The sequence below is a fragment of the Puma concolor genome, chromosome B3, assembly GCF_028749965.1.
Source record: "Puma concolor isolate L17-30 chromosome B3, mPumCon1.1.hap2, whole genome shotgun sequence".
Lineage (NCBI taxonomy): Eukaryota > Metazoa > Chordata > Mammalia > Carnivora > Felidae > Puma > Puma concolor.
Window position 1 is genome coordinate 56,120,834 of NC_141672.1, and position 25,156 is coordinate 56,145,989.

The following is a 25,156-nucleotide window of genomic DNA, read 5'->3' on the forward strand; positions in this document are numbered from 1 at the left end:
GTGATTGGATCCATATCGAATATTGCAATAACATAGCAAAGGAACTTCAAACACAGTGCAGAGAGCCATCACTAGATGTTATTGCGGAGGACTGTGTGTGAATAAGTGTGAGAGATTTGATTGAATATGCACTGATCTTTAGACATACACTGATAGCATACTCTCATGTCTCCTACCTTTTGTTCCTCAAAAGCAAAGTACATAAAAAGTAAATTCTATTTATTTAAGTTTATTCTACCATTGATAATAAGAAAAGAAAAATTACTGACAGTTTATTTCATCTTAAACATTATCCACATGCATTTATTTCCCTGGTCTTTGAAGATGAACAAAAGATCAAAGATTGTATAGTTTGAGAATAGTTCTTCCAGTTGGTTATTGGAAGAGATCAACTTGAAGTAAAAAATAAAAATTGAAATTAAATATTAGGAAAATATTAAAGTGTAATACAATTTAGATGAAAATATGGACTATAACTTAATAAATCAACTATTTGGGGGGGAAATTGTGGTCATTTCATAAATAGATAGTTTTGTGTAGTAAGGACTTTTGCCTCCTCAAGCAACCTCTTTTTTTTTTTTTAAACTTTTTTTAATGTTTATTTATTTTTGAGACAGAGAGAGACAGAGCATGAACGGGGGAGGGGCAGAGAGAGGGAGACACAGAATCCGAAACAGGCTCCAGGCTCTGAGCTGTCAACACAGAGCCCGATGCGGGGCTCGAACTCACGGACCGCGAGATCATGACCTGAGCTGAAGTCGGCCGCTTAACCGACTGAGCCACCCAAGCGCCCCTCCTCAAGCAACCTCTTGATAGCCAGGACTCTAATACAGATAGGGTAATGAAAATACTATATGTATTTGATATATACACATTTTCCCTTACATGAGTACAATAACACATTTTTGAAATGTGGATAATGATGTAACAAAATGGGAATATAATAAAGAAACTTCAGTAAGCATTTAAATGTGCTAGACAATATTATAAACATTTTGCATATGAAATAAGTATCATATAACCATTTTGCTGAAGAGAGTTTGCTTATTTCCATAAGCTTTCAGAGCTAGAAAGTGGTCAGTTGGGATAATAATATGTATGGGTGAAATGAGTAAGTTAATAAATTAAGCAAGAATTTATTGCATATCGCTTGTATACCATGGTATAGAGCAATCAGGCAAAAGCTGTACTCTGCAGGGTATTACATATTATTTGGGGAAGATATTGAACAAATAAATATACACAGTATTGACAGAGATAAATATTATAAAGAAAATTAATGTAATTCGTAGGATAGAGAGTTGACAGTCTAGAATGAGCACTGTGAAGAGATGGCATCTAAAGAGCCCGGGATGCTGTGTGGAATGATGACAGCAGACATAGGATGAAGAAAATTCCAGACAGAAATGCAAGTCTACATGCTTTAGGTAGGCATTACCTGACACAATCAAGGAATGGCAGAGTGGCCCAGGGATGGATCACAGAAAGAAATAGAAAGAGTCGTGAAAATGAAGGATAATCCTTTCTTTCTTTTTTTTTAATGAAGGATAATTCTGAAAGTGAGCTAGGGACCAGATGGCATACACCAAGGGAAGAACTTTGTTTTCCTACAACCTCAGAATAAAATGCCATCAAAGAGTTGACGGAGAAAGTGGCTTTATCTCGTTGCTACTTTATAAGGATGACTCTGAATTTTGTGTGGAGAATAGCAAGTGTAGCAAGAGTAGAGTCAGGGCTAGACATAGCTGTTTTCTGCATTGTTCATTGGGAGAGAGGAAGGGGGTTACACTATGTTGTAGCAATAATGGAAGTAATTCTGGAAATATTGGTTGGATGGGGTGGTTGGACTCCTAATTAATAAACTCAAATTGTTTCTTTTCTGTGTAATATTTGCAGTTACACAAATATATCATTTCAGTTTATTTTTTTCTTTCTCCAGAACTACAATGCTGCCATCCTTTGAAAAGAAGAGACAGCTCAATACATACCTGTTGAATAAATGACAGAAATATATCTCTTTCTGTTTTTTAGATCTATCTTCACATGCAGTATTGAATAATTTATCATTACATCGTACTCTGGTAAGTTCAGCATGCTTCATAGTTTCAAGGTCTTTTTTTAAATATAGTTATCGAAGTAATCCTAAAATGTGCATAGAGTATTTGATTTAAACCAAATAATCTTTGCCCATGTATTTTTCTAGTGGATATCACACTTTTTAAATGTCACCAATGTTAACTTTTGTTGTGTACTGATCAAATGCACTACAGATAAATGGTTACAGCAGTCTTTATTTATGAGATCTGGAATAAAGTGTGAGAAATTATTTTTAAAAATTGTATAAAATGAAAACGGTTTCTAGTGCTGCTATCATTTTTATCCTTATATATTTTTGAAGAAGAAATACTATTCACTTCATGTTCAATATATATGTAGGCAATGAATGAAAATAATGGAAAACATATTTTCTTAATAAACTGTTAAATTGGCTTTGAGAACTGTACTGAACATACATTTTGTTTTTGGTACTTTCCCTCTTGTTTTTCTGAGAATTGTTTTTTTCACTGAATCATACAAGCCATAAGGTATAAAGATGCAGAGTTGTTGGTAAATATACTTTGTGCCATGTGGAGAAAGTTGGTCTTCAGGGAAAAGGAAAATCCAGTAGATATACATGGAGACTGGGGCAGGAGACACAGATGAGTCCTGACAAATTAAAGCCCCAATGGTACTGCTCTAGGATTGTGTGAGATACCACAAGTGTCTTACAAAGTTCCAGTTTAGTATGAGCTGGGCTTGTAACAGAGACTTAAGTAATATAAACAAAAGACAAGCTCTGGAATACTTGGAATAGATGTATGAGTCCTCATTGTGAATACTTTAGCAAGAACATATTTAAAACATTTTTTTAATGTTTATTTATTTTTGAGACAGAGAGAGACAGAGCGTGAGCAGGGGAGGGGCAGAGAGATAGAGGGAGACACAGAATCTGAAGCAGGCTCCAGGCTCTGAGCTGTCAGCACTCATGAACCGCAAGATCATGACTTGAGCCGAAGTTGGACGCTTAACTGACTGAGCCACCCAGGTGTCTCAGAATATTTAATATATAAGATTCTACAACTTAAAAGAAAACTATACTGTTTCTATATTGTTAATCTATAGTACATGTAATCTTTATTGATAAACTCAGCTACCCTAAAACACTACAAATAAGGAAGGAATATCATTGGTGATGTCCTTCAGTCTCATGGCTAAAATACAAAATACTATTTCTATCATCACATTTAACAATACTATTTATATCTCATGATTTCCTAATTGTGTCTATAGGTCAGAATTTTTCACTTCAATTCCTATTCATATAATTTATTCCCATATACCCAGCATTTCCACTGAAATGTCAAATATACTTTTGAAACTCAACATATCCTTTTTTTGTTTACCATATCCAATTCGTCTTCAAATCTTGTTGGCTTGACCATCAAAATCTGTTTATAATCTGATAACTCCTTGCCACCACCCCAGTTATTTTCCTGTCACAATTAGTTTTCACCAAAATATTTTACTACCTTTTGAATCTGTCTCCCTACTTCTGCTATTGTCCCCTTCAGGAAAGGTTATGTTAAAACGTAAATGAGATCATCTCACTCCTTCATTAAAAAGTCTTTGGAGGGTGCCTGGGTGGCTCAGTCGGTTAGGCTTCCAACTTTGGCTCCGGTCATGATCCCGTGGTTTGTGAATTCAAGCCCTGCTTAGGGCTCTGTGCTGATGGATCAGAGCCTGGACTACTTTGGATTCTATGTCTCCCTCTCTCTCTGCCCATCCCCTATTCTCTCTCTCTCTCTCTCTCTCTCTCTCTCTCTCTCTCTCTTTCTCTCAAAAATAAATAGATGACCATGAGTCTTATTCTCTAAACTTCTTTATTATCAGGGTCCAAATATTAATTCATCAACTTTTTAAAGTGTTGAAAACAATCACTTAAATATTTTGAAGTAGGAGATTTAACAGAATGGAATTGGTTTAACAAGTGTTGGAAATGCTAAGAACACATGGATTAGCTACAGGAGGAACCATCCAGCCTTGAGCAAAAGAGACCCATGAAGGAGGCAATGTTATCAGAACTTACATCCTGGTGTCAACCAGAAAAATCCTAAACTATGGTTAGTCCAGCCAGTAAGAATTAGGGCCACAGAAGCAAGGCAGTGCTGGATGTACTGCCCAAAATGGGTTCCAGGGACAGGAAACAGCCTGTTCTCTTTCTTCTCCCCCATTTTTTTGTTCTCCCATTATCCACACCCAGCTAGACACCACTAGCCTAGGTTAGAATCCCTGACTAGATCAGGGGAAGGCTGAGCAATGGATCTGAGACAAACATACAAACATACTTCTTCATGTATCCCTTTATTCAGCTCTTTGTTTTTTTCCAGATACCCCCCACTTTAGTCTGGCCTTTTCTGAACACTCCATCTAAAATTGCACCAACATCCCCACCTGGCAAGAAATCTCTTTTCTTTTTTCTTATGTAATTTTCCTCCATAGTATTCATCATCGTTAAATATTAAATGTTTTACTTTAATAAAATTGAAAGTACATTTTTCTTTGCCTGTTTCTCCCAGTAGAATGTGAGCTTTTAAAAGTCTAGACCATTTCCTGTTTTATTTCCTACAGATTCTCTAGCATGTAAGACTGTTCATGGCACATAGTAATTGCTCATGAAATATTTGTGACTGAACAATTGAATGCATAGGTAAAGTGATTATGAAAATGGTCTTGCACTGAAGAAGTTACCTTGAAATAAAGTTTTGTTTAAGGGATGTTTGGGCCCTCCCACTGAACTAGCTAGTTTATACTGCAGATGCAATTTTAAAATGTTAGGTGAAATCTTGTTTCCACATACTGCAATTCCAAGGAACTGGTTGGACGTACAACTGAAGCACCCCAAAACTAGGCACACTCACAATCAGAAGGAACTAGGTGACAGGTCGCCTGGGTGGCTCAGTCAGTTAAGCATCTGACTTTGGCTCAGGTCTTGATATCACGGTTCGTGGGTTCAAGCCCCATGTCAGGCTGTGTGCTGACAGCTCAGAGCCTGGAGCCTGCTTCAGATTCTGTGTCTCCCTCTTTCTCTGCCCCTCCCTTGTTTGCACTCTGTATCTCTTTATCTCAAAAATAAATAAAAACATTTTTTTAAAAAAAGGAACTAAGTGAACCATCCTATAATTAAAGTAAAATAAAAACAAAAACATAATCCAGGTTCCACTAGAGGATAAGTAGACCTTCAGTATTACTTAATATATGATTGCTTCCTACAGAAATTATGGTCATGTTGGTGACTTGACCAACGCTGTCTAATAGGGATGTTAAAGTGCAATCAATGTATTTCTTTTTTAATTTTTTTTAATTTTAATTTTATTTTTGAGAGAGAGAGAGAGAGAGAGCGCGAGAGCGCAGGGGAAGGGCAGAGAGAGGGGGTGACAGAATCCAAAGCAGGCTCCAGGCTCTGACAGAGCCTGATGCGGGGCTCAAACCCACAAACCAAGAGATCATGACCTGAGCCGAAGTCGGATGCTTAACCCGCTGAGCCACCCAGGCGCCCCTACGATCAATGTATTTCTTGAACATTTTCTAAAAAGCTGTAAAACTAACATCATGCTTAAGGGTGTAAATTTCTAGAAAATCATTTTATAGGAAATTCCCTTGATGTTGGATAAATGAATTTCTCTAATATATATAATATGTGTATTATATATATTACATTACATATATATAACATATAACGTATAATATATGTTATATATATGTAATGCACATATAAAATATAATAAAGTATCTTTAGTAATCGTGTGATCTTAGAGTATGTAATTTCAAAATAGGTCACAAGATGTTTGACTTTGGACAAGTTAATAAACTGGTTTGAAATTGGTTTTTCCATTTACAGTTTTACTGAAAGGATTAAATGAAATAACACTGATCTTTTAAATTATCTAGCACACTACTTAGCACATAGGGAATGCCATTTTAAGTCTTTTTAACTTTAATTAAATATACTCAAGGACAATTGAGTATGTAAATTAGAAAATTGTATTTGGTTGGATATGATTTTTATAATCATCAATATTTTGAGATACATTCCTTGAAATATAATCAGCGGTAAAACTCTAAAAATTATTTATAATAACTTCCAAAATAGAAATGGAATAATTCTGGTCTATGTCAGTAAGATGTATTATTAAACATCTTTTGAAAACAGGATTTCAGAATATTTTCTTTTTTAAAAATTTTTTTTTTCAACGTTTATTTATTTTTGGGATAGAGAGAGACAGAGCATGAACAGGGGAGTGGCAGAGAGAGAGGGAGACACAGAATCGGAAACAGGCTCCAGGCTCTGAGCCATCAGCCCAGAGCCTGACGCGGGGCTCGAACTCACGGACCGCGAGATCGTGACCTGGCTGAAGTCGGACGCTTAACCGACTGCGCCACCCAGGCGCCCCCAGAATATTTTCTATTAAGTTAAAGTGAAATTCTTATTTGGGTTGTAGTCATAATGTCAGATGAAAATTCTCACTTTTTAATGTTTCTTTAATTTTCATACATAATATAGTTAAGTTTCATTTCTCTGAATTTTTTTGTATCTCTGATGTAGACTTGAGTAAAAAAACAATCGCTCTTTATGTCTCATGATGACCATTTCAACATAATTGCCTAGAACAAAATTGATCAGATGATTATGTGTTACTCTTTTAAAAGCATGCAGTTTGGGAATACAGCAATTCATTGGCCTATTTATTTTTCCCAAACACAAGCATAAAGAAGATGAAGATGCAGTTTTGATTTAAGACACTAAGAAATTTTTTTTTCATGAAAAGTTAACTACACATTCCACAGTATCTGATTGTATTGTTTGGGATTTTATTACCTCAAGGTGTGAAATGTGTGATAATTATCAGTTCCTAGTAATTTGCAGGAATACCTTGGAAGCCACTCAAATGCCACTGATCTCAGGGTTGATGTGATGAAGAGTATATACTTCAGAAAATTTTAACTCCACTACTAAAATTTAATCACAAAGTGTATCAAAATACTGATATCTAAAAGATAGAAATAACATGGGTAAGATGAATTGGAGTGATATTTTTCTAATTCTGAAGTCTAAGTAGAGCATGATAAATAATTTCTGTAGATTACAGTATTACATTCATAAGAGGAAATAGGGAGGGAGGGCACCTGGGTGGCTCAGTGGGTTAAGCACCAACTTTGGCTCTAGTCATGATCTCACAGTTGGTTGGTTCAAGCCCCACTTTGGGTTCTGTGCTGACAGCTCAGAACCTGGAGCCTGCTTTGGATATGACTGTGTCTCCTTCTCTCTCTGCCCCTCCCTTGCTTGTGCAAGTCTCTCTTGCTCTCAAAAAATGAATAAACATTAAGAAAAATTTTTTTAACATTTATTCATTTTTGAGAGAAGCAGGCTCCAGGCTCTGAGCTGTCAACACAAAGCCTGGTGCGGGGCTCAAACCCATCAACTGCGAGATCATGACCTGAGCCGAAGATGGACACTTAACCAATTGAGCCACCCAGGTGCCCCTAAAAAAAATTAAAAAAAAAAAAAGAGGAAATATGGAGGAATGGAATAGACATTGATACACATACCTCTATACCTTTATAACTATATCTACATATTTTATAGTGATAATTGTTCATTTATATACTATAAAATGTTGTCCTGAGCTTCTCCTACATACATAGCATTGTGCTTTGTGGGAAACTCAAAAGGAAAGATATAGTTATATTTGCTTTTATAATAAATATAGCACAGGAGAGCTGTATTTGCAATCTATTTATCCTGCTCTACCCAGATGCAGGCAATAATATGTGTATGCAGCCCTGTCCTATTCAACTAGAGAACCAGGCTGAGGAAAATGGCAAGAGTTTCCATTTCCCAGTAAAATTAAGAAAGAAATAAGTTGTGCTTGCAATTTAGAATGCTGTTCATGGTATGCTTTCTGAACACCTGGTTTTAGCCTTCTTTCTCTGGTGTGTTTGCAATGATCCAGCTAACAGGCCCAATGCTGAGGTTCCTCAGTCTGAATGTTTACTAACAGGATGAGGCAATTCCTTGTGTTAATCAACACCTCAAAATTTTCCTTGCCTTGATTGATTTTTGCTACTCATCAGTAGACTCCAGCCAGCCACTTAGGGCCACAGTATTCATCCTAGTACAAAGTGCTGAGAGAATTAGTAATGGAAGAAATTCCAGCTGGGCAGATCAGCAACACTTCATGGAATAAACTTATCATTGAACTTAACTTTGATGAATAGATAGGATTTTAGTAGACAAAGACTCAGAGAGAGTACTTTCTAAACAAAGAACAGCATTTTTTTAAAATGTTTATTTGGGGAGCAATGGAGAGAGTGAGAGTGGGGGAAGAGGCAGAAAGAGAGGAACGAGAATCCCAAGCAGGCTCTGCACTGTCAAATTGGAGCCTGATGCAGAGCCAGATCTCATAAAGCATGAGATCATGCCCTGAGCTGCAATCAAGACTCAAACGCTTAATCGAGTGAGCCACCCAGTGTCCTAGACTCTGGGTCTAAATTTCTCTCTTGTCTAGCAAAAGAGTGGACACAGGATTGAAAGTGAGAGATGGCTAACATCCAGGAAAAGACAAGAGCCCCGAATAAGGGTTCTTGACCCATTTTTTTTTTATTAGGATCAGAAGGCTTACAAACATGGTGATGGATGTGCACATAGGGGCAATGAATCTGTGAACATGAACTTGTGGACGTGAGGGGAAGAGGGTTTTGGGTTAATACAAAACAAAATCCGGGTACCGGGAAGTTGGGAGGAAGGTTGTTTACAGCAGACATGTGGCAGCATCTTTGTTTATCTTAGCGAGCCTAGGGGATGAGACAGATGGGGAATAACCTCAGGGTTGACAAGGCACTTTTCTTTTGTTAACCAGCTCCACTCTGGGCTGCTTTGACTGCAGTGCAGCGGGCCTTAGTCCAACTCACCAATTTATCTAACCTGGCCCTATTCTCCTGTGGAAGCAGCTTTTCTGTGATAGTACTAAATTGGGGGTGCTTCTGCCCTGAATATCTAATCTTGTTTATTTCATATACCTATGTATTGGGCACCTTTGCATCCATTCCTATTTTACGCCTTTGCCTCTGCCTGTCTATTCTGAGGGCTCTGCACTCCCTATTTGGGGGTGCATTTGCACCTTCCTATTCCTGGCACCTTTGTGCCTCCCTATTCTCAGGGTGCCTTTGCACCCCCTATTCTTGGGGTGCCAATCTGGTTTACTCAAACTCGGGCATGAGCATTTTATGGCTCTGTATTTCTTCATGCCTTGTTAACCCATTGGTGCAAAACTGGAGGATTCCTAAGCTTATCACCCACAATCCAGGTGCCCCAAAGAACAGATTTTAAAAATAAATACAAGCCAGCATCTAGAAAGTACACAAGATATTTAAGGAGTCATAAAATGTCTTGTTTGGAGAGTAGGACATGGGTATAAAACCAAACTACTAATAGAGAAGAATGTATGTCAGATTACAGACCATCCCATATCAGGCCTCATTTTAGCCTTTCAGAATGAATACCAAATATTTTCTATTTTTGTAATCTCTGCTAGAACCAAGGAGTAACACAGTTTAGCATATCAAAGCTTCCTTCCTAAGACCAGTAAGTTTTATGAACACCATTTCTGAGTCTCACTCTGAAATTAACTTCCACATCACACATGCCTTGCTGTCCTCCAAATTCTGATTATTCTTCTGGAACAGGCAAGTCACCTATATGACTTGCCTTGTTTGGAACTCTCAAAGGTAGGGTTATTTCATCCCTGTGTAGGAACCTAATCAAACTGTGAATACAAAGGAAAAAGAAAAATCTATCTAAGACTACTTTGTTGTTAATGACAGCCCATATTGAGGACATTGAACTTCTTCTGGCCTCCTCTGCCTTTTTTTGAGATAAATGCTTGGAATGACCCTGACTCCAACACATCTGCCATCACTGTTCTCCACTTAGAAAATGGTGTCCAAGCTCCATTCCCAAGAACGAGTTCTTTAATGGAACTGCCAACCCTTGAAACAGACTACAGTGAAAATACAAAATCTATACTTGAACTTTGGACTACCCACAGTTTTTGGTGACCTGTTATAGAAGTGATTGTGGTTAACTTAAACAGAAAACAATTTATTGGAAAGATTCTAGAACTATCACATATTAAGACCAACAAAATCTTTTGAAGAATAAAAAACAAAATCTTATTTGTGAGAGGGAAGGAACCGATGCAGTTAGGACATTAAAAAATGCTGCCACTACTCCTTGTCCTAGGAATCACACACAGGCCTCCATGTAGAGTAGACATTGCTACTGTCACTGGGTGTAGCTGTTGTTCAACCCAGGCGTGAGTCTAATCAGCCTGTCCATTTTTTTTTTCTTGAATTCAGCAGAACATCATAGGGTAAACCATAAAGTTATGGTCCTCATCCTGAATTTGCAATGAGTAATTAGGTCCTACCTCTCACCAAATTTTAGAAAATGGAGTATTCCTTCACAATATAAAGGTTCAGATGCAGGACAAAAATTAAAATGACAAATGTCCATTAGGTCTACCTTTTGACTACCCAGATTACACATACATTTTTTTTACACTTATATTTATAAAATTAAAATGCTTCAGAAATCTTTGAGTTTTTTGTTTCATATTGTGCCGTATACTATCAACTATGTTTAGTATTCAACACTCCTAAGTCCAGGTTTCCATAAAGCAGCAAGAAAACAATGTTAAATATTCCTAGATCTATAAAATGAGGACCACCAATGCAGAATTACTGGCTGATGCACCCCTAAAAAGTTCATCCCATTCTAAGTTATGTTCTATACACCTTTGTAACCCATTCCTCTATGTAACCCATAGATTTTTGTTCATAGAAGTTACCATCGTCCTGCAGTTCAGTCATGTGTCCTTCTCTTCCAAGTTTGACTTTGCAATTTGGCACAATTGTGATTTTAGATATATAAGTCTGTAGACTACAATTGGTCATGAGGAAACTTAAGTTTATCAAATAAAAAAGTATTGGTATTATTATGCCTCATATGTAGGAGAAAATTGCAAGTATGATCAGGGAAATTGAGTGGGCTTTGGGAATTTGGGTTACTATTGGGCTCTCTGAATCTTCATGTATTTCTCCATTGCAGTGTTTGTGGTCTCACTTCTTTCTGAAGTGAGGTTTCTTTGGTTTTGCCCACTGTGGCTAGAAAAGGAATAAATTCTTTTTTATAGTAACAGAAAGCCATTATGACTCATGGTTGAAAGGAGTCATTCCATTCCATGTCCATGAAATTCACATGCCCTTCCTACCATTCATACTTTGCTATGGCAAGGAACTCACAGACTCCAAAAACATTTTACTAAATTAATTTTCATGTAACTAGAGACAATTATTTAATAAGCTATTTCCCTTCTGCAGCTAGATTCCATCCCTTGACTACCAATAGAATTTTATACCTTCTGATATACACAGGTTAGTTTACCAAATCGCACCTTTCTCTTAGGAAATTCAACCTTCATTCTAGATATAGTACTTGGTTCTTTTCATAGATACTGACTTACTTAACTCATGCAGAAAATACTTTATTGGAAGCAATTTTGCCTACTTCCTTAAGTTGTTAAAATAGCTTGAGAACTGTATTTTGAAAATGTTTAAGAACTAGTGGAAGTTGGGCAAAATCCAATCTGACCACAATGTCATTATGGACAAAGGCCATCTCTGTAGTGACCATATGTACAGTTTACATATCTTGTCACTCTACACAACTAAATATTGCTGTTGCTGCCACAGATTTAAACTCCTATTCTTCCTTATGAATTTTTTTCATGAATCCTGTTTCTAGAGGATTATGTCTAATTGGCTGACTTGAGTTATTTGCCTTCAACTTGGCTTGCAGGATGTAGAGAGAAGAAAATAGGCTATTTTTGGGGGGTGCCTGGGTGGCTCAGTTGGTTGGGCTTCTGACTTCAGCTCAGGTCATGATCTTGTGGTAAACAAGTTCAAGTCCCACGTCAAACTCTGTTCTGACAGCTCAGATCCTGGAGCCTGCTTTGGATTCTGTGTCTCCCTGTCTCTCAGCCTCTCCCCTGCTCATGCTCTGTCTCTCTCTCTCTCTCTCAAAAATAAATAAAAAATTAAAAAAAAAAAGACACTAGGCTATTTTAGGCTATCATGGTAAGAAGATGTTCCATCTCCTCCAGAGACTCACAGTGTGAAAAATTACCTCTAAATAGAAAGAAGTTGGGGCTCATGGGTAGCTCAGGCAATTAAGTGTCAAGTCTCGGTTTTGGGTCAGATCATGATATCACGGTTTTCTCAGTTAAAGCCCCGCCTCGGGCTCAGTGCTGAAAGCGCACAGCCTACTTGGGATTCTCTCTCCCTTTTTCTCTGCCCCTCCCCAACTCACCCTGTCACTGTCTCTCTCAAAAAATAAACTTAATTAAAAATTAAAATAAAATAGGAAGAAGTTTTCATAATAGGAAGTTGATAGTGTGCTTTCCCTAGTTTGCCTTGCATTCTTGTTGGATAGCTGTCAAATAACTCTTTTTCACCTTGGGTCTCCCTTAGATCTTAGAATTATAGCGGTATTCACAAGAACCCTACTCTGTCTTCTTACTAGGACCATGTGTTGATGATGTGGACTTTTTAGAAGATAAAGAGAAGCTGTTAGAATATGTGGGCAGGGTGACTATACTTACAGTTAGGGTGACTCCAGGGGATATTATCTGATAGGAAAGATGGATGGTGGGCCAGCCAGCAGAAGCTGCATTTGTGTTTTAGATTTTTTTGTAAAAGACAAACTGAGAGGTAAGGAGGGACTTGAGTAAGTTTGTGGAGGTAATAAAATAAAACTCAAGTAGCCTTGCTGAGGTTCACTACACAAATGATGGTGGTTAATGATATGTGCTGAGGAGAAGGAGTTAAACTATATGCACAGCTCTTCCAGCATTAATGACTAGAAAGATGGTGATGCCATTGGTAGAAATAGGGAAGTCAGGAAGAGAATATATTGTAGGACAGGGACTAAATGATAAACAAGGTTTTGACTATTTTCAGTTTGATGGGCTGACAAAAACAAAAAAGAGAGTGTGGGACATTGGCATTGCTGAACTCCTGTGTGCAGTCCTTCATGATTTGAGTTTATTTTTTGGTGTAATTTATTATGATAGGTGATTGTAAGCTCTCAAGGCAACATGAGATGAGATGGTGAATGGCATTGAGCGCAGGAGTTAATGATCATAAACAAGCATTGGGTTGCTTACAAGTCTGGTGTAAGATCTAGAAAAAAAATTTCTGAAGTTTTAAAACCACTTGCCGAGTAGTGAACAGGAAAAAACAAAAAGAAAAAAGCATGAGATTTATGAAGCTTATTAAACAACTTTAAATCCTTTTGAAAATTCTATATCTTATCAAGATGAAAGAAAAGTACTTAAACCTCCTAGAAATGACCAATGTTTGAATAAAAACAGTATTATATTTATAAATTTTTATTTTTTAATAAAAACAAAGGTGAGGTAATTGTTTGAGTTGATTAATTGGGTTTATTGGAAAGACAACTGTTAAGGAAATATGCTTTTAGTAATTTTCAAAGTAAGCAATTGAGTTATGACAATTGGTACATAATTGCAATAGCAGAAAAATTTGATGTACTTTCATAATTTGGTTGTACTTAAAAGGAACATTTATTTTGATAATCTTTATAAGTATATAGAAAATCTATGAATTCATTTTAAAGTTTACCTTCTGTAGGCCACTTTGTTATGGCAGAATGGCTAACAACACTGGCTGGCTCACAGAAACAATTGGTCTAGCAAAAACCATTTCCAATTTGAGGTATTTCCATTTGCATTAATTAGAAGCTGGGTGAATACCTCATTAGGGAGTTTTAACAACTGACTTGAGTGAAATAATTCTTACTGATTTAGAAAACAAAATACTTAATAATTAAGATAATCTAACCCATGGTCCTACATTCCTCCAGTAAGATAACTATCCAAATCTATACAGCACTATACACAATTTTATCTTATTTTATTTGGTCTTGCATAGCCTTGGATGTCTAATCCTGATTAAATTTTCCTTTTTCTGAACTTATGACCAGTAATTTGCAAGAAAAATTCAGAAATCTCAAAGTCTCATCCTTTATTTATCTCTTTGTTAGATTCTACTTAATATTTTAAACAGACTAAAGACACTGATTATAATTATTCTTTTAATGTAATGTCAACAAACTTCTAACAGATTTCTGATAAAAGCTGTGTTTAATTAAACCCAACATTAGAAAAGAATTTGCAAGTTTATAGATCTCCAGCTGTAAATATGATCTTATAAAATGTTCACAACAAAACTTTAAAAACTACTATGAGCTCAATTTTTATACAAGAGAGTAATTTTCAAAGTGGACAAGTAGCCTGTGTAATAGAGGACCAGATTCAGGTTCTATGACTATAAATCACAAACAGGTTTTTTTTTTTTTTTTTTTGTCATTACACTGTTATTTGAAATACTACCATATTTCTTAAGTTTTCTTTTTTCTTTTTTGGCAAAGAAGGTGGGGTGTTATTAGAGACACATGACTGGTCCAGTATGTTTATTTATTCAGTAGTGAATAATACTTTAGCACATACCATATTCCAGCATTTTCTTTTTTAGTCAATGGTGACAAAATGCTAAAATTAAAATAAAATCCTTGCCCTGGTGGAGTTTATATTTTGTATTAAAGATATGTATAAACAACAAATAGATAACATAATGTAATGTGATAGGTACTTTGAGGGGAAAAATACAGACGTTAGCAGAATGTCATCAAGACCCATTCATGCTGCAAATGGCAAGTTTCCCTCCTTTTCTATGCTTGACAAATACTCCATTTTGTGTATGTATAGGTGTATGCGTGTGTGTAGCTTCCTCACCTCTCTGTTTTCATAGAATGGAAGAGTTAGGACCTTGCTCTGGCTTAGGCTTTGGGAAACATGCAAAAATAAACTATTGAAACTACACTAAGGAGAATCATTTCTAGCTTTTGATTTAAAGTCAGAAATGTGGGACTCTTTATTTCACTTAACCACTCAAAGTCACTATAGGGTTGTTAATTGGCCTAGTTTCAGTATTGTGTCTTAGAGAGTAGGGAGGTCTAAGGAGAGGGAGAGAGATGGGGGAGAATGGTCATTCAATGGATCAGTCGGAACACACAAACTTATCAATTAAGTTTGCACAATCGTGTATGGGCATAGCTGTGGAACCCCAAAATAGTTAAAATAGTAACATCAAAGACTACTAATCACAGATCACAATAACAAATAATCCTAATCATAAAGTTTGAAGTAATAGAAAATTCTCAAAATGTGACAGAGAAACAAAGTGGGCAAACGCTGTTGGCAAAATGGAACTGATAGGCTTACTCAAACACAGGGTTGCCTCAAACTTTCAATTTGTAAATATGTATTATGTGAAGTTTAATAAAAAAGAGTACAACAAAATGAAGCATACCTTATTTAAATCATCATAATATTTTTACCCTTCATTTAGTTAATGTGGTGTAGCACATTGATTTGTGGATGTTGAACCATCTTTGCATTCTGGAAATAAATCCCAGTTAATCATAGTGTATGATACTTTTAATGTACTGTTAAATTTGATTTCCTAATGAAAGAGAAGTACTGACTGACACTACAGAGATACAAAGCATTATAAGAGAAAAATATTTTGTTGAGGATTTGTGCATCTATGTTCATTGGGGATATTGGCCTGTGTGGCCTGTAACTGTCTTGTGTCCTTGTTTGGTTTTGATATCAGGTTAATGCTGGGCTCATAAAATGAGTTTGGAAGTGTTTACTTCTATTTTTGGAAGAGTTTCAGAAGAATTCACATAAGGTCTTTTTAAAATCTCAGGTTGGGGCGCCTGGGTGGCGCAGTCGGTTAAGTGTCCGACTTCAACCAGGTCACGATCTCGCGGTCCGTGAGTTCGAGCCCCGCGTCAGGCTCTGGGCTGATGGCTCAGAGCCTGGAGCCTGTTTCCGATTCTGTGTCTCCCTCTCTCTCTGCCCCTCCCCCGTTCATGCTCTGTCTCTCTCTGTCCCAAAAATAAATAAACGTTGAAAAAAAAAATTAAAAAAAAAAATGTCAGGTAGAATTCACCGGTAAATTGGTCTCATCCTAGACTTGTGTTTGTTGGGAAGTTTTTGATTATGAGCAAAGAGATTGAATCAGCCTCTTCAGATTTTCTATTTCTTTATGATTCAGTATTGGTAGGTTGTATGTTTGTAAGAATGTACCCATTTTTCTAGGTTGTTTATTGATATATAATTTTTCATAGTAGTCACTTATAATCCTTTATAGTTCTGTGGTATCAGTTGTAATGCCTCTTCTTTAATTTCTTGTTGTTTTGAGAACTCTGTTTTTTTCCTGATGTGCTTAGCTAAAGTTTTGTCAATTTTATCTTTCAAAAAATGTTTAGTTTTGTTAATCTTTTTCATTGTATTTTTTATGGCATTTATTTCCACTCTGATCTTTGTAATTTCCTTCCTTCTTCTAATTTGGGCTTTGTGGTTTTTTTTTTTTTTTTCCTATTTCCTTGAGGTGTAAAATCTTTCTTGTTTTTTGATACAGGCACTTATATCTATGAACTGTCCTCTTAGAAGTGTTTTTGTTACATCTCATAAGTTTTGATATGTTTACTTCTGTTTTTATTTTTTTCGTTTCCATCTTGATTTTTCTTTTGATTTCTTCTTTGACCCATTGGTTGCTCAGCAGCATATTGTTTAATCTCCACATAATTGTGACATTTTGAAATTTTTTCTTGTGATTGATTTTTATTTCATACCATTGTGGTTGGAGTGAATTTAGCAGCTCTCTTCTAAGGTTTTTGGAGAGAATTGCAGTTGGCCCTTAGATGTACATGTAATTAGAAGCCTACCCTTCAGGCAACAACTGTAAAGGTGAATTGATAGGCCTCTTTCACAGAAATTCAGGGTGCCTCAGTTTGTTGCCTTTCTGCTGTGCCCTGGGGATAGTAAATGCTTACTGTTGGTTACAATCCAGTGGGACCTGTGAGTGTGAGCCCTGCTGGCCACTGAGGTAGGCAACTGAGACATAGCTCCTGGATGGCAGCTCTAAAACTCAGGGCACCAGGTAAGGGTACAAACTTGTTTCTGGAAGTGAGGCAGAGGGAAAGGACAAGTATGCCGCTCTGTTCTCTTTCCCCAGAGAATATTTCAGTAGGTCTCTAGAAGTGTGATAAATGCCTGTCATTCTGGTCAGTACTTTAAGATAAGCAAATAAACCTCTTTAACAGAATGTCTAAGTGTTTGGCAGTCAGCTACTTCCATTCTGGACCCTGGGGTAGGTGTGTGCACACATATAAGCCTTTTAAGAACTTTTCTCCATTTGCTATAGCCTTGTGGGTCTTGAGGACACAAGCCCTGTTGGTTTTCAAAACTAGAGGTTTTGAGAGCTTGTCTCTCAGGTGCAGGTCTTAAAAGTCGGGGTGACTGATGTGGGGTTCAAACTCTCTGCTTTTCAGGAAGACACTTGGGCTTTTGCATTTGTACCCACTTGTGGGTAGTAGTGCCAGGGGTGGGATTTATGGTGATATTGTATCTCATTTTCTCCTACCCACTTTGATGTGGAGTTCTCTTTTTCACTGGATGTATAGCATTCACTCAACTAGTTTTTAGCAAAATTGTTCTGCATGTAATTATAGATTTGGTGTGCTGGTGGGAGGAGATGAGTTTAGGATATTCCTACATTGTTATCTTGAACTGGGACCCATGCAGGTGTTCTTTTATTTTTGTTTTATATATTTCACACATAAATTATTTAGACACAGTATTTTGTTATTAAGCAATTTGTATTAAACATGACTTTAAAGGATGAGAATTAGGGGTGATAAGTAGAAGTAAGTATATCCAGCTCTTTCAAATAGTTTCATTGTAAAAGCAGAAAAGATATAGGTGGTAGGTAGAAGGAATGATTTGGCTCAAAAGAGGATTTCATAGGCTTGTTTATATTGGGGATTTTATTTAGGTCAGCATTTTTGGATGGTTTGTTTTGCTTCATTGTAAATTAATTGAAGTGTTCCAGTAGAGAAGGAAAATTGAACCTTATAAAGAGGTGCCATTTACTTCAGCCATGTCCTGGAGAGGAAGGGAAAGGAAGAAATCCAGTCCCAACACTCATTAACAGGAACTTTGTGCTCTGTCCACACTAAACATGGGCAGTTTTACAGAATGACTGTGTCTTTTACCGCAACTTGCTTACATACCGTTTACACTATCTTTAATTCTCCTTCACCACTCTCCACATGTCAATATTTTTCATCCTTCAAGAAGTCAGCTCAAATGTCACCTTATTAATCAACCTTTCCTTAACAACCCAGGTAAAAGTAGTCATTCCCTCCACCAAGATTCCACAACCTCTATATATGTCATTGGAAATCACATTTACTGTTCTGCATTCCAACTTCCTCACTAGTTTGTGAGCATTTTGTTATACTCATTTGTGTTTACTTCTACTGTCTAGTACAAAGCCTGACATATCATAATTTGTCATAAAATGTTTAAATGAATAAAAAATAGAGATTTCACTTAAAAATAGTGGATTATATAACATGTTTTGAGGGCATAATTAGTTCCCCTATCTCCTCATATCCCAAAGGATGTAAAAGTCACATCCCAAAGGATGTAAAGGAAGTAAACATATTTTGATTCACTTTCTTCCAAGTATCTGTAATAACTTACAAAGAATGAAAAACTGAGATGGTATAAGTCTTCCATATTTAATGAAAAAGGAAAAGTGATCCAGAAGAAATATATGCGTGAGACTACTAGAAAATCCGGTCTATCATTATACATACCTCCTATTACATAAGCAAAAACCACATGTACACAAAAGTTAGGCTCATGGTTCTGAATATACTTTGATTAGTTGTGGTGGGTAATTGGATTAAAGGACAGAAACTCCAGGGACATCTAGGCCAATAATATAGATAAGTAGGGAAGGGGATGCTGGAAAGGAAAACCCATGCTGAGGTACCATCTAAACTAGCTCTCTAGGCAAGAAGCTTTCAATTAGGAGATATGCTCTGAGTTCTATAAAAATGATCAGTTTTGTTAGCAACTGACTGTAAACTTAATAGGCTAGAAAGCTGTTTCAGGTTAACTTTTCTGTTCCTTTTTATACTATTCTTGAACAAATAACTAGCCTCATTCAAAAATGAATAATAACTGTAAGGCAATGTTTCTTTGTGATACACCAAAAAAGAACATTCTTCAAAGTGACAAAAAATTACAGAAATTATCAAAGCTTTAAAAGAAATATTTTGTAAAAGATAATACAAGATGTAAAGTAATCTGGCAAAGATCAGGTTACTAACAGTATAAGATGAAAACATAAAGTTATGTTGTCAATAGGGTATATATCACTAAAACCATAGTTACTTCAAGGAAATCAAACTGAACAGAATGGAAAGACAGTAACATTTATATATACCATAAACATATAAGACAGATGTCAACACACACACATGAACCCCACATACATAGATACACATACAATTGTTATATCATCTGACAACTTTGAGTGCCCACAATGTCACTGGCAAGCTATGTGGAAGAAGAATGATTACCATGTGGGCACACTTGCAGAGGTTTACCTTTCCAGTTGGATAAACCTACTGGAAAGAGGAAGACTCTTCACTTGCCATATGTGTGCCACACACAAAAGGAAGGTGTACTTGACAACTTTTTGCTATCTCACAGAAAAGATCTTTAATAAACACAGTTTTATGAATGGTGGGTGTGGTGTGTGTGCTGTAAAGAAGGCCTTTTCTATTTGAAAAAACAAAACTGCACCTAATTGTAATACACAAAAATAGCAGGTCGCCACAAAAATCCCCCTAATCTTCATCATCTTGAAGGACATAGCAAGAAAAATCAGTATGATCAAACGGTGGCCACTAAGTACATTTCTTTTCAGTGTGATTTTGAAAAGAAGTAGTGATTAAAAGCTTCCTTTTTTCCCCCTTTTTATAAAGGAAGTTGGCTGTTAAGGCAGAAAGTTCTTGCTTGAGTTTTCAAATGGAGGAATGAGATAAAAATAATTCCTCCAGAACACAGAGAATGCTGTGAAGACCATTTCTGTGATTTCAAGTGGCTTACTCTAAGGACCTATCTCAGGTCAAATCTAGGATGTGTCACATCTTCTCAAACTCCATTGCCCAAATCGGATCGTTTGGCCAAGCCAGATATATGCCAGAAGAGAAAGTAAGCTTCTCTTGAGGGAGTGTTTGTTGTGAATGTTGTGAAAAATAATGCAATCTATCATAAACACCAAACACTTTATTGTGGTTTTGAATATGAAAAATGTTTTTCCAATTACTTTACTTTTTTTCAAGTTTATTTATTTTGAGAGACAGAGACAGATAGAGAGTGCAAGTGGGGGAGGGGCAGAATGGGAGAGCAAGAAACCCAAGCAGGCTCCATGCTGTCACGCATAGCTTGATGCGGGGCTTGATCTCAAGAACCATGAGATCATGACCTAAGTCAGAATAGAGTCAGATGCTCAACCGACTGACCCACTCAGGCACCTCCCCCCCCAATTACTTTAGAAAAAGTTTCTTATTTATGTGAGTAAAATTTAAATACAGAAATTTTGGGGATATGAGCCCACATTCGATTTTCAGATGTCACTTCTAACATACAGCATTAAATAAGATTATTTCACTAACAGATATTTTTTTCTTATTCACATGCATTGCAGGTGTTAATTAGACGAAAGTTATCTTAATCTGAATATTTTTTCAATAAACATGCTTGAATATTTTAATCAGAAATTGTAATGAAAGTCATAGTTGAAGTAATTGAAGATATCCCAGTGAGAATTTGACTAGTGGAATAGCCAAAAGCTTGACATATATTGTTAAAAGATTGTTGTTCTACAGGACAGATTTAATTTATTCTATGTGATTCAAGAAATATGCTTAAAATTCAAGCCATGCTTAGAAAATATGGAAAACTGATGCTTTAGACTGAGTTGTGCCCCACTCTCTATTTACATGTTGAATCCCTAACCAGTAGTGTGCCTGTATTTGGACAAAGTGCTTTTAGGGAGATAATTAAGGTTAAATGAGATCATAAGGATGGACCCCTAATCCATTAGGACTATTGTCCTTGTTACCAGAGCTCTCTGTGTCATGTTGAAGACACAGCAGGAAGGTGGTTATCATAAGTGAAGAAGAGAGCTCTCACCAGAAACCAAATTTGCTGGCACTTTGATCATGTACTTACAGCCTTAAGAGCTGGGAACAAATAAGTCTATTATATAAGCCACCAAGTCTGTGCTATTTTCTTTTGGCAGCTCCAAAATACCAATACAATATAGATTGTTTTAATTTGGCAAACAGCTTTCTTACAATTAGAGAATTTTTATAATATAATGCAGCCTGTACAATACAGTAAACTTATTTGTGAAAGAGAAAGAATGCCGTATACGCTTGTATAGGTATGGAAATCAAACCGCTAGTTTTGCTATTTTATATTTGTTTTACGTAATACATGAGTAAGCTTCTGACTTATATTTTTGAAAGAGCAGTTCTTAAAGCTTCTCTTTTTTTTTTGCTTGCCCACCATGCATTTATTTATTTATTTTCAATATGAAATTTATTGTCAAATTGGTTTCCAGACAACACCCAGTGCTCATCCCAACAAGTGCCCTCCTCAACGCCCATCACCCACTTTCCCCTCCCTCCCACCCCCATCAACTCTCAGTTTATTCTCAGTTTTTAAGAGTCTCTTATGGTTTGCCTCCCTCCCTCTCTTTTTTTTCCCCCTTCCCCTCCCCCATGGTCTTTTGTTTAGTTTCTCAGGATCCACATAGGAGTGAAAATATATGGTATCTGTATTTCTCTGTATGACTTATTTAACTTAGCATAACACTTTTCAATTCCATCCACGTCGCTACAAAAGGCCATATTTCATTCTTTCTCATTGCCAAGTAGTATTCCATTGTGTATATAAACCATAACTTGTTTATCCATTCATCAGTTGATGGACATTTAGGCTCTTTCCATAGTTTGGCTATTGTTGAAAGTGCTGCTATAAACATTGGGGTACAAGTGCCCATGTGCATCAGCACTCCTGTATCCCTTGAGTAAATTCCTAGCAGTGCTATAGCTGGGTCATAGGGTAGATCTCTTTACAATTTTTTGAGGGACTTCCGCACTGTTTTCCAGAGTGGCTGCACCAGTTTGCATTCTAACCAGCAGTGCAAGAGGGTTCCTGTTTCTCCATATCCACTCCAGCATCTCTAGTCTCCTGATTTGTTCATTTCAGCCACTCTGACTGGTGTGAGGTGATATCTGAGTGTGGTTTTGATTTGTATTTCCCTGATGAGGAGTGATGCTGAGCATCTTTTCATGTGCCTGTTGGCCATCTGGATGTCTTCTTTAGAGAAGTGTCTATTCATGTCTTCTGCGTATTTCTTCACTGGATTATTTGTTTTTCAGGTGTGGAGTTTTTTGGTGAGTTCTTTATAGATTTTGGATACTAGCCCTTTGTCCGATATGTCATTTGCAAATATCTTTTCCCATTCCGTTGGTTGCCTTTTAGTTTTGTAAATTGTTGATTGTTTGCTTTGCAGAAGCTTTTTATCTTCATGAGGTCCCAAGAATTCATTTTTGCTTTTAATTCCCTTGCCTTTGGAGATGTGTCAAGTAAGAAATTGCTGCGGCTGAGGTCAGAGAGGATTTTTCCTGCTTTCTCCTCTAGGGTTTTGATGGTTTCCAGTCTCACATTCAAGTCCTTCATCCATTTTGAGTTTATTTTTGTGAATGGTATAAGAAAGTGGTCTAGTTTCATTCTTCTGCATGTTGCTGTCCAGTTCTTCCAGCACCATTTGGTAAAGAGACTGTCTTTTTTCCACTGGATATTCTTTCCTGCTTTGTCAAAGATGAGTTGGCCATACATTTGTGGGTCTAGTTCTGGGGTTTCTATTCTATTCCATTGGTCTATGTGTCTGTTTTTGTGCCAATACCATGCTGTCTTGATGATAACAGCTTTGCAGTAGAGGCTAAAGTCTGGGATTGTGAAGCTTCCCGCTTTGGTCTTCTTCTTCAATATTTCTTTGGCTATTTGGGGTCTTTTGTGGTTCCATACAAATTTTAGGATTGCTTGTTCTAGCTTCAAGAAGAATGCTGGTGCAATTTTGGTTGGGATTGCACTGAATGTGTAGGTAGCTTTGGGTAGTATTGACATTTTAACAGTATTTATTCTTCCAATCCATGAGCATGGAATGTTTTTCCATTTCTTCATATCTTCTTCAATTTCCTTCACAAGCTTTCTATAATTTTCAGCATACAGGTCTTTTACATCTTTGGTTAGGTTTATTCCTAGGTATTTTATGATTCTTGGTGCAATTGTGAATGGGGTCAGTTTCTTTATTTGTCTTTCTGTTGTTTCATTATTAGTGTATAAGAATGCAACTGATTTGTATCCTGCGACTTTGCTGAATTCATGTATCAGTTCTAGCAGACTTTTGGTGGAGTCTGTCAGGTTTTTCATGCATAATGTCATCTGCAAAGAGTGAAAGCTTGACTTCATCTTTGCTAATTTTGATGCCTTTGATTTCCTTTTGTTTTCTGGTTGTTGATGCTAGCACTTCCAACACTATGTTAAACAACAGTGGTGAGAGTGGACATCCATGTCATGTTCCTGATCCCAGGGAAAAAGCTCAGTTTTTCCCCACTGAGGATGAAATTAGCTGTGGGCATTTCATAAATGGCTTTTATGATGTTCCTTCTATCCCGACTTTCTCGAGGGTTTTTATTAAGAAAGGATGCTGAATTTTGTCAAATGCTTTTCTGCATCGATTGACAGGATCATATGGTTCTTATCTTTTCTTTTATTAATGTGATATGTCACATTGATTGATTTGCAAATGTTGAACCAGCCCTGCATCCCAGGGATGAATCCCACTTGATCATGGTGAATAATTTTTTTTATATGCTGTTGAATTTGATTTCCTAGTGTCTTATTGAGAATTTTTGCATCCATATTCATCAAGGATATTGGCCTGTAGTTCTCTTTTTTTGCTGGGTCTCTGTCTGGTTTGGGAATCAAAGTAATGTTGGCTTGATGGAATGAGTCTGGAAGTTTTCCTTCCCTTTCTATTTTTTGGAACAGCTTGAGAAGGATAGGTACTATCTCTACTTTAAATGTCTGGTAGAATTCCCCAGGGAAGTCATCTGGTCATGGACTCTTATTTGTTGGGAGATTTTTGATAACTGATTCAATTTCTTTGCTGGTTATGGGTCTGTTCAAGTTTTCTATTTCTTCCTGTTTGAGTTTTGGAAGCATGTGGGCGCTTAGGAATTTGTCCATTTCTTCCAGGTTGTCCAGTTTGTTGGCATATAATTTTTCATAGTATTTCCTGATAATTGCTTGTATTTCTGAGGGATTGGTTGTAATAATTCCGTTTTCATTCCTGATTTTATCTATTTGGGTCATCTCCCTTTTGTTTTTGAGAAGCCTGGTTAGAGGTTTATCCATTTTGTTTATTTTTGCAAAAAACCAACTCTTGGTTTCATTGATCGGCTCTAGTGTTGTTTTTTTTTTTTTTTTTTATAATCGATATTGTTTATTTCTGCTCTGATCTTTATTATTTCTCTTCTTCTGCTGGATTTGGGGTGTCATTGCTGTTGTGCTTCTAGTTCCTTTAGGTGTGCTGTTAGATTTTGTATTTGGGATTTTCCTTGTTTCTTGAGATAGGCCTGGATTGCAATGTATTTTCCTCCCAGGACTGCCTTCACTGCATCCCAAAGCTTTTGGATTGTTGTATTTTCATTTTCATCTGTTTTCACATATTTTTAAATTTATTATCTAATTGTCTGGTTGACCCATTCATTCTTTAGTAGGGTGTTCTTTAATTTCCATGCTTTTGGAGGTTTTCCAGACTTTTCTTGTGGTTGATTTCAAGCTTGATAGCATTGTGGTCTGAAAGTATGCATGGTATGATCTCAATTCTTTTACACTTATGAAAGGCTGTTTTGTGACCCCGTATGTGATCTATCTTGGAGAGTGTTTCATGTGCACTCAAGAAGAAA